The sequence below is a fragment of the Sinocyclocheilus anshuiensis genome, unplaced genomic scaffold (genome assembly GCF_001515605.1).
Source record: "Sinocyclocheilus anshuiensis isolate Anshui unplaced genomic scaffold, SAMN03320099.WGS_v1.1 scaffold1549, whole genome shotgun sequence".
In the NCBI taxonomy this organism is placed as follows: domain Eukaryota; kingdom Metazoa; phylum Chordata; class Actinopteri; order Cypriniformes; family Cyprinidae; genus Sinocyclocheilus; species Sinocyclocheilus anshuiensis.
The window spans coordinates 332130-340758 of record NW_015538373.1 but is presented as its reverse complement, the minus strand read 5'-3'; the positions used below and the strand labels follow the sequence as shown (position 1 = coordinate 340758).

The 8629-nt window shown below is 38.8% G+C and overlaps 1 protein-coding gene and 1 long non-coding RNA gene across 2 annotated transcripts in view; both read left to right on the top strand.

The window, feature by feature from the left end:
- LOC107683760 (astrotactin-2-like) overlaps window positions 1–8629 on the top strand; it is a 496105-nt gene that overhangs the window by 379227 nt on the left and 108249 nt on the right. The window lies entirely within an intron of this gene.
- Window positions 2953–4136, top strand: LOC107683758 (uncharacterized). The gene is made up of 3 exons (XR_001633762.1): window positions 2953–3162; window positions 3400–3580; window positions 4068–4136. It is a non-coding gene; the product is annotated as an uncharacterized LOC107683758 (long non-coding RNA).

The following is an 8629-nucleotide window of genomic DNA, read 5'->3' as shown; positions in this document are numbered from 1 at the left end:
GACCTTTATCATGTGATATGGTTTTCCCTGAGGGGCAACCCATATCACATGATCAAGGTCACGCGGCCTTGGTCCTGAGCCACCACTGCAGGGGTCTCATGTACAGCAGGTAAAAATGTATTATGTTGGATGCTCCTGCCATCAGTCCCAACAGTCACTGAAACTGCTTTACATAAAGTGACTGACATAGCTTCTTGGTGTTCAGCCTCAACCCCAGCTCTTTCATATGGACGAGGACGACATCTCGATGCCGAACCACCATCTGCTCCAGCTGGGATAAGATCAGCCAGTTGTCGATGTAATTTTCTATGCGGATAACCTGGAGTCTGAGAGGAGCCAAAGCAGCATCCACACGCTTGGGGAAACTGCGGGGTGACAGTGCTAGACCGAACAGAAGAACGCGGTATTGGTATGCTTCGCCCCTGAAAGCAAACCTCAGGAACTTCCTCTGTTTGGGAAGGATGGAGACATGGAAGTATGTGTCTTTCAAATATATGGTGACGAACCAGTCCTCAGACCTGATTTGCATCACAGTCTGTTTCAAAGTCAGCATCTTGAATCTGAACATCTTGACTGAGCGGTTGAGTTGGCGCAGATCTATGATGGGACGCAACCACCCATCCTTCTTGAGAACAATGAAGTATCGGCTGTAAAAGCTGGACTTCCTCTCGAGTGTAGGGACACACTCTATAGCCTCTTTTCTCAAAAGGGTAGCCACTTCTTGTTTCATCACCAGAGCCTTCTTGGGGCTTAACACAGTAAATGTGACCCAGTTGAAAGACGAGAGACGAGAACCGAACTGGATTCTGTAGCCTCTTTCCACTGTATGCAGGACCCACTGAGACAAAGGTGTCTCGGACCGACCACTGTACACCGCTCTTCCCCGGGGGGGGGTTGCTCTCGGAAGCCCGACGCTTCCGGAGTCAGGACTTCTTCGCCGAAGCCTTCCTAGAGAGAATGACAGTCCGCAGATCCGCCTTCTCCCTAGTTGTTTTTGGCTGAGAGCGCCGCCTCAACTCTTTTTTTCTGCTGTGCCCTCTATAAGGAGCTGGTAGATGGCTGAGGCTGCTCCCTTACTGCAGCCCCTAAGACATGGATCCGGCGGGGGAGGTAACGCTGGAACACCACCGCCTGCTTCCTATCCTCCTGGAACCGCTCGGCGACCGAGCTCAGTGCATCACCGAAGAGGCCCAAAGGGGCAAGCGGGTCATCTAAAAGGAAGAACCAGCCCTTATCCCTCATATCAGACAGGTTCAACCAGAGATGTCCGTGGCCACCATGCCATGCTGCTTCAGCCCCAGGATGTTGGAATAATTGGAGACATTTGGGCTGAATATGTGAGCAGGGTACGGCCTTTCCCATGATCTCGCAACCTCAGCATTGAGATTAGGGAAGAAATTAATGCTCCGGTGAGGAGGAGTTAACTTAGAGTGTAGTAAGCACTCATCCAGTCTGCTTTTTAGATAGTCTTCCTGCTTCTCCTTGGGCCAGTCAATCTTAAATTTTCCTACAGCCACATATAGTCACCACCTCCAACAAATCCTCATACTGGATGGACTGGGGTGAAGAGTCTCCAGTCTCTTCCTGGTCGAGGCTCGCAAGATCAACCTCCTCAGAGGAAGACAGGTGAAGCCTCGTGCCTTTACTCTGGGGGGAAGAAACCACAGAGCGAGCTTCCGAACACTGAGAGAGGGTGCTGGATCTGGTGGGTGAGGACGAAGAACCTCTCCACCAGATCCATCTGCGATCCCCATGACCTAAGTGTCCGTTCTGCCTCAGCACCTGCGGGACCTGAGCCACGATGACTGCGAGCCTGTGCGCTCTCCTTAAAAAGTGCCAGACAGGAACGGAGCCTGCGCAGCGGCCCGCATTCGCATTCCGCACAGTCAGCTTGCTTGAGAGCTGCACATGCATGCTCCACTCCCAGACAGGCACAGAGCGTGTGTATCCCCACTCATGATGTAGTGACGGCAGGGGGGAACACACAACCTGAAACACTGCCTGTAACTGTCTTTGCCATCTTTCATATTGACTGGTTAATTCATGCACTGGCACGACACACACACTTCACATGCACTTCGAAGACGTATGCAACACAGAGTGCTTGCTGAAGAGCAGAAGCTAACGTTGTTTACACTTGGTGCGCTTTAACCTGTTAGCAATCCAGTGTTCCGCCCGCGGTACACTCTATACATTCAGGCTTAACTTCGTGAAACACACACCAAAAAAAAAAAAAAAAAAAGGTAAACGTGTCATATATCTTTGGAAAGCTGAGATTCTTGTGATTCGAATGATTGTAACATTTTAGGATACAATCAACACAGCAGGTACAATCAGTGTCTTTGTCAGACCAACAACAACCAAATAAACAATAACAAAACTGAAGGAACTCACCTATGAAGCCCCTTGTTAGTCCACTAGTTCATTATATTCCAACAAAAATGGTGTAGTTACACTGTAAAGGGTCCAGACTATCCAATTCAGGGAAATATTTAGTCCATAACACATTTATATGTTGATAAACATCCACGGAGTGCAGGAGTATCATTTCAGATTAGCCGACGGAGCGCTCACCGCTTCAGCGCATTCTGAAGAATCGCTCATGTTTGCATGTAAACAACATGGAGAAACAGATGTTAAAATGGCAGCTGAACTCTGGCCTTTTGATTGACACCTTATTTGAGCCAATAGCTGCATCTATGAGGTGTTTACAGGCAGCTATAGCCAACGAGCATCTAGGATTGAAGAATGGTACAGCCTCTCTTTGATCGACTGTAGATCGATCCAATTGCATCAGAGTTTGCAAATGACTGTCGTTTCTGGTAGCCAATGACCTTCTGAACAGAATAATATGTGTTTTGAGTGGGCAGGTTTAACATATCATGCGCTAAAGTGTGTGCGCAAAGGACAACAGAGACTGCTGCGTCTGCGCGTAATCAGCGCTCCATGAGAGACAACGGGAAGAGCTGGTTAGCGGTCAAAAACTATCAAAGAGAACGCGAAAAACAACCCGTTTGTTCTAAGAAGTTGTTATGCAATGTATAACAATAAAATTGTTCGGAAAATAAAAGCGTTTTTTGCCGGAGCGAGAGATATTTCATCCATGGAAGCAGATGAGCGGATATGGCTTTGTTTGCATGGAGGAGACGCGGCTCTCAGCAAGTGCTTTATTATATTATATAATTATATTTATATATATTTTACATATAATTATGTATATTATACATTTACTGTATAATTATATATTTATTGAGGTATGTATTTGTGGTGTTGCTAACTTCTGTCGTGTGTGTGTGTGTGTGTGTGTGTGTGTGTGTGTGCGTGCGTGTTATATGTGTTTGTGATTTGAGGTGTTCCTGTTAACTTATGTTGTGTGTGTTGCTTTTTTTTATATCACAGACAATCATCTGACATTGAATCGAGTGAAGTCTGGGAGCCAGTCAGCAAAAAGCCATATATTGAGGGACATGATGACAGCACCTCTGAAAAAAATCGTAAAAACCACTACATAATGTGTTTATGCTTCAGTTACTATGTGTCAGCAATTATTGACAGTGAATCTGGATAAGAAATTGAATAGGTCTAAGTGTAACCTGTCATTAGAGCCCAAAATTATGACTGTACATTAAAGCATTCAAGAATTGCAGCATTTTGTGTCGTTGGTTACAAAAGGTCATTTGGAGTCTCCAAGTGGCTTTTTTTGGGAAGCGCCTAGACATAAATTTAGATAAACATGTGTAAAACACTCATTTTCTAAGGTATTGTTATCAAATTTGAAACATTTTGCTTGTGTGTGTGTGTGTGTGTGCGTGTTATATGTGTTTGTGATTTGAGGTGTTCCTACTAACTAATGTTGTGTGTGTTGCTTTTTTTTTTTATATCACAGACAATCATCTGACATTGAATCGAGTGAAGTCTGGGAGCCAGTCAGCAAAAAGCCATATATTGAGGGACATGATGACAGCACCTCTGAAAAAAATCGTAAAAACCACTACATAATGTGTTTATGCTTCAGTTACTATGTGTCAGCAATTATTGACAGTAAATCTGAATAGATTTTTGAATAGGTCTAAGTGTAAGCTTTCATTAGAGCCCACAATTATGACTGTACATTAAAGCATTCAAGAATTACAGCATTTTATGTGTCTCCAAGTGGCTTTTTTTGGGAAGCGCCTAGACATTAATTTAGATAAACATGTGTAAAACACTCATTTTCTAAGGTATTGTTATCAAATTTGAAACATGTTGCTTGGTAAGACTTTATTCTGTGATCCAAATGTATTTCCAGCTAATAGCTCCCAGCTACAGTCATCTGCAGGCATCAAAACAAAATGTAGGCGGATTTTTTATTTTATTTTTCAGTGTGTTCAAAGTTCTATTACTCAATACCAATAAGACTTACAGTGATTCTGACTGTTGAGGAACACACCTCAGAGTGTCACCTTTCAAAAGAGACCAAAACCATGTATGTACTCCAAATGGTTGAAGAACAGCATGCAATTTACTTTGGGTATGCCTTTTTTAGGCGTTTTAGGCAAATTTTACAGGAATGCTAAAGGTTAAAGCCCAAAGCATCCCAAATGCAGCGCGAGTTCCTGAAGGGGAATCACAATGATGAAAAAGCATTTTCAGTAACAACGTTTGGATTTGAAAGCAAAATAATGGATACATATTGTGTTTGTGGTAAACAGCCGCAAATTAGGAACGGATTGCAAAGTTGGAAATAAAATAAGGATTAATGGTATGTTTTACAAGAAAATATTATTTTAGTCTTTCTACTTTTAAATATCACATTTAATTCAGTGTATTACTTGCTGATTGTTTGTTTATTTATTAGATTTACTTGCAATTTCATGCAAACTTTGATTGTTTGATTTATTGATTTTTTTATTTTATTTTAATAATCATCTCGGATCTTTCTCTGATATTCTCACACACATTTAGTGACTTGCACTGTAATTAAAACAAAGTTTATTGGAGTATTTTTTCGAGAAAACACTATTTACATTTTTCTACTTTAAATGTCACGTTTAATTTCATGTGTTGCTTGCTGTTTCTTTGTAATTGCACTGCTCCGTCACTCTAATTGAGAATAAATTCAAAACGCGCTCATCTCATGTATGGTTATCAGTCCCAATCAAACTGACTGAACAGCAGTCAGTCATGGAATGTTTTTCAGTGTGTTTTTATTTGAGAAGCCACTATAGAGATTTTAAAACAAACCCCAGCCATTAAAGCCCAGTGCAAAATCGGCATATAATCTGTTTACATTGCCATCCCATTATGCCTCAATAAACAGCAGATTCAAAGCTTCCACACTCTGTAAACAGAGTGCTATTGTCTGAGTGGCATATAAATTACCACTCGCACCTCCAATGCACCTAATAACTCCGTAATTTGTAATTCAGAACTGTTTTTTTTTCTTATTTTTTTGTGAAGATGATAAAGTGTTGAGTCTGCAGTGCCTGGCTGCTTAGCTGCACTCCAGGGTGACATTGCTGCTTAATCAATGTTGCCAGCACTCTTTCTCATTACATATGCATTGAAACAATAGATACTAAAATAAAACTATCAAAATTATTACTCACATTCTCATCCTCATAAATCTCTGTTTTAAGGACTTAAGTAGTAAGGCTTGAAGTAGTCATTTCAAGGACAGATGCTACAGGAGATGCAACAAAACAGGCAGATATTGTGTTTTAAAGATTGGCAAGTGGATCATAAGACAAACAATAAAGAAAGAACTATTCTATTCTGTTCTACTCCAGAACACAGTTGGTTTTCTGAAACGAAAGACTCAGACCAGAAGATTTAATCAAGTCGTGAACTAATGATTATAAATCTGCATTATCATGATTTATTTGGAATATAATCAACATTTGCATCAGAAGTGTCCGGGGAATTTGGAAATTGAAAATGTAACATTTTAATTAAATTCTCAAATGAACAACATGACTTGAATAAAGATAAATTCATTTTGTTGAGTAAACAAAAGTGAAATTAAAAAGTAAGTAAAATTAATCTTCCATTATTGCAATGCTGTTGTGGCTGGCATAATGGTTACCAATATGAAAACTCAACAATCGTCACGATCGATACAAATTTACATTTAAAATAAAATAAGGCCCAACTTTTTTATGGATGTCTTTAACTATGTGCTTAAAAAATATGTTTGGTTCAATGTATTTATCGTATTCATATTGTATTACAAAACACTTTTTCTACTATTGTCAGTGAGGTGTAAGCAGATCGTGTGAACATACAAATTAGATCATTCAGATTCATATGAATTAGCTACCAATTTGGCAAAATGTAAAAAAACATTGAAAGCATGTTTAAATGAATCTGTTGCCTTTTTTAACTACTTCTTGGTTTATCTTTGCATTTTCTGTTCTGTGTGGTCTTTGTGAGGACTGCATATGCAAACAGACAATATTTGAAGTTGTTAATTGAATGAGTTATTTAACAATATCACAGATTGACTTAAAACTGAAAACTCACAGACTGACTTAGAGTCGGTCAATAAAGCCCTGTTTTCCTCTTAATTTGCAATGGCGTCTGCAAATATATTCATTTCAATGTGCCGCTGAGAAGAGATACATACTGGCTTCTCAAGTTGGGAAAATATAGTCCTATAAAGCAATAGTGGATAAAGCCAATAAAATCTCCCCACTGTTCTTTTAAAAAATTGACACGCCAGAAGGGGAAAGGCCATCTGTTCTGTACAGCAGCCCGAGGCTCAGATGAGCTCAAAGACTTAATTCGCGACTTGTCTCTGACAATACGGCAGACCAACCGGATACATCCCTGCCAATAATTGGCTGTCAAAGAGATAAAAAGACAAACTGTGAGTGGTGCACGTATGCGACTGTTTGGTCTCTGCGTGTGAGGAACATTCACACTCATCATGAGATAATGTTATAAAACAGAAGCTGCACAGACTGTGACAGCTGCTAATGGAAGGAGCTCAATTCAACTGTGAGCTTGATTTCTCATTTTCTGTTCCACAATAAAGATATGACAATGTTATGGTCTATATATTATGACACCTTGTATAACTGATTATTGGTACACTTTATTATATGCAACATTGACCATTTTTAGTCATTTGTAGATGCTTTGGTCATTCTACCATCGATTCACCAATCCAGGCTCATCGGGAAAGCATGCCTTTGGTGACATTTCTACAAAACATTGTCACATCTTGCGCATTTTACAACACTTTCAAAGTGAAATATCCAGTGAGTGGTGCTAAAATCATGTTACATTTTTAAGCAGATGAAAGTGAATCAGTTAATATTTTTTTTGCATCGGTTGGTGAATGTATAGCGGCAGTTCAGAAATGTCCAGTGAGTGGCACTAAATAATTAATGCTATCATGTTTGAAAATAATACAGCTCCTGCACTAAACCCTAACATAAACCTAACCGATAATGTTAACAAAAGTAAATGTAAGATAATAAAAACACATTTGTTGAAGCAACCATGCCATTTTATCTTGCTTTTACAAGTCTAATATAGTTATTAATCTTTGTGTGAACGGGCCTTAAGTCTTTATCGTCCCTAATAATGCATTTGGTGTGTTTTGACCTGGAATACATCAAAAAAAAATCTTAAAAATGCATAGTTTTTACTAAGGCAACAAAACTTTTCAAATGCTTTAAGACTGTAAAAATAAACTTGTAAAATATATTTATCCATTTCCTCATATCTCACACACTTTTGGGACTGATTTTTGTCGATGAACATAAATCTGTATGCCCGTTCATAAACCAGCGCAGGATGAAAAATTTATAATTTTGCCATCTTAAAGTAAAGTTTTATGCAAGTAAAATAAATGTAATTTGTTAACTTTTATTTAATTGTGACCCTGGACCACAAAACCAGTCATAAGGCTCAATTTTTCAAAATTGAGATTTATACATCATATGAAAGCTGAATAAATAAGCTCTCCATCGATGTATGGTTTGTTAGGATAGGACAATATTTGGCCGAGATACAACTATTTGAAAATCTGGAATCTGAGGGTGCAAAAAAATCTAAATATTGAGAAAATCGCATTTAAAGTTGTCCAAATGAAGTTCTTAGCAATGCAAATTACTAATCAAAAATTACGTTTTGATATATTTACAGTAGGAAATTTACTAAATATCTTCATGGAACATGATCTTTATATCCTAATAATTTTTTGGCATAAAAGAAAAATCAATAATTTTGACCCATACAATGTATTTTTGGCTATTGCTACAAATATACCCCAGCGACTTAAGACTGGTTTTGTGGTCCAGGGTCACAATTAATATTCAAAACGTTGAATTCTTTTCACATTCACTCATTAATGCTCATTAATAAAAAAAAAGTTGCTGATCAGACACAATATGGTTTTCGCTGAAAAGTATAATATGTTGTGACTGTTTTATAAAATAACTCAAATCTGTATGCTATTTTGAAAATAGTTAACAGATTTGAGTGCATTATGAGGATTAATGGATAATCTGTCCCTGTAATCATAATATGTGTGAAAATGAATAAAAGTTGCAGGTATTTACTAGTGTTCATCTCAGTTTGAAACGGCAGTGCATTGTAGGTATGTTTTTGGAGCTTTGCAGAGCTGGAGCTTTTTTTTTTT